Source organism: Aegilops tauschii, chromosome 7 (assembly GCF_002575655.3).
Source record: "Aegilops tauschii subsp. strangulata cultivar AL8/78 chromosome 7, Aet v6.0, whole genome shotgun sequence".
NCBI classification, from domain to species: domain Eukaryota; kingdom Viridiplantae; phylum Streptophyta; class Magnoliopsida; order Poales; family Poaceae; genus Aegilops; species Aegilops tauschii.
In genome coordinates, this window is record NC_053041.3 from 17,805,263 (window position 1) to 17,807,526 (window position 2,264).

A 2,264-nucleotide genomic window follows, 5' to 3' on the forward strand; every position below is an offset into this window, starting at 1 on the left:
CATCAGACCCAGACCTGTCCTGCAAGGCATGGGTGACCTTTTTTTCAAAATATTTATGGGGAGTCTTCAAGTTTTGTTTGGGCGGTGAGGCGGCAACGCTATCCTCCTCAGGGAATAATGTTCTTCCCGGTGTTTCCCCGTTTCGTTGGTGTGTTTATCACTGGCACAGAGCGTGTAGAGTTGTGTCTCCTATGGATCTTTCGGGATCTGGTCGGTTCAGGTTTCCGGTGGATACGTCTGAATATAGTCGGCGTTCATTGTCTTCAGAGTTTCTACATGCCCTTATTGGCATTTTCTTCCTTGAGGTGCCCTTATTGGCATTTTCTTCCTTGAGGTGCTGATTTGTTTTGCAGACTGCAACCGCCAGCGTATACTGGTCTGCATTGACGACTTCCTGCTGCTAAAAGCTATTGAGAAGTTTCCTCCACCGAGGTGGAGGCCCATAGAAGGCATCGAGCTATGCTCATGGCGGACCGTCAATAGATGCGGGAGGAAGAAGACTTTGGCATTTTGAATGAAATTTTATCTTTCCAGATGAGTGTGTTTGTAAGGACTTGTGATACTTTATACAGGGCCTTAGCTCTTTTGAAAGAAAAGTACATGAAAAATCTAGTGCTGTCCGTAACTAGTTAATATATTTAGGGAACTAGGAATAGGTTGGCACGTAAATAAGCACTGTTCATCGTATTTTATTACCATCATGTTGAAATTCAGATTTAGGTAATTGTATTCCTGCATTGCTCTATTTCCAACACTTCACTCAAGGGCAAAGAAGACTGAGAAGAGATTCACGAGGTCGGCCAGAAAATGAGATTATCTATCGCACCGACTGCAGCATGTAAAATAATACAACAAATTTGTTTTCAGCGACACATTTGCAAGGCAGATTTGAAGAAAGACAACCTATCTACCGAGATGATCGCGAGGCAGCCGAGGGAGGTTGTTTTTATTTTGAATCGTCTGAGGCGGTCGCTTGGAAGGAGCCCAGTTAAAACAAGATTAAGGGAGCAACTTCTTCAAGAGTTTTTTTTTTCAGAAAAGGGGACATCCCCGGCCTCTGCAAGAGTAGCGGGTGTTTTCTAGTTCATCTGCGACACACATGATTGGTGGAATAAAATTTTGTTCCGTGGAATAAAATGTTTTACCAAATCGATCTACTGCATGTTAATTTCATACCATCCATCGGGACATACTAAATTAATGACCATTAGTTTCGACCACATCCATCCGGATGAACGAACTGATAAAAACTTATTTATATCAAATTTCATCTCCTCGCGGGTACATACTGTGGCGCATCAGCATCTAGAGTTTCCCTCCTATGGTTTTACACTAGGATTCACGAGGACTGGATGGGCTAATTTGGCACCGCGACAACAGCAGTATTGTGATTCTTTGCAGTATCCATCTTTGTTGAAGCCATAACGAGCGCATAGCTCGGGGCATACCACCTCTGGGTAGGGACCCGAGCATTCCGGCGCCAGCATGCACTGATCTGCAAAAAACGGCCAAAAGTGTCAGTTTTCTGTTTATGGTTCTAGATACATACGCACTGGAGGAACCAAATTTGCTGTGTACTAGTACCTTAGTACCTATGTACCAAAATATAAGACTTTTTTCTAGGCGATACAAAGAGAGTATATGCAATGAGGAATTAAAAAAAGACACCAACCTGCTTGTGCAGTTGAAGTGGACAATAAGATTGTTGCCATGGCCACAAGAACCGCCAAGCATGCAGCCCTCGTTAGGTTCCTCTTGATGATTTCCATGGCGGGTTAGAAAGCCTTTTTCTTGCTTTTCCAATCTTGTTGTGTGTTTTGTGGCTTGATGTAGACGTTCTCTATGCTAGTGTTTATATAGTATACGTGTGACAGGTGCACAGATTCGTATCTATCACAATCATGTGTCGTTAATAGGTACCCTATAATTTCTTTCCGGCGACGGTTAATTGACATTCCAAAATAAGAGCGAGATATACTTGTCCACATATTCAGAATTAAATGACATTGATTTACCCTCCACCTTTTCCATGATCATATCTTGTTGTACCTTTTTTTATAAAGAAAATATATTGTACCTGTCTTCCTTAAAACAGTATACAAATGTAGACGCTCATAGATACGTACATACGCTTACCCTTATGAACACACGCACGCACACCCTACCCCTATGAGTACCTCCAAAAGACGAGAATAAGTCGGTACATCATCTTGCTATTGACGAAGTCACCACAGAAGGCAATGAATATCTCTCCATTCTGTTCA

The 2,264-nt window shown here is 42.4% G+C and overlaps 1 long non-coding RNA gene across 1 annotated transcript; it reads right to left on the reverse strand.

The window, feature by feature from the left end:
• Positions 1–1,238: 1,238 nt before the first annotated feature.
• LOC120968057 (uncharacterized) lies at positions 1,239–1,821 on the reverse strand. Its single transcript, XR_005762130.2, has 2 exons — positions 1,673–1,821; positions 1,239–1,495 (listed from the first exon to the last, which is right to left on the reverse strand). It is a non-coding gene; the product is annotated as an uncharacterized lncRNA (long non-coding RNA).
• Positions 1,822–2,264: the final 443 nt, after the last annotated feature.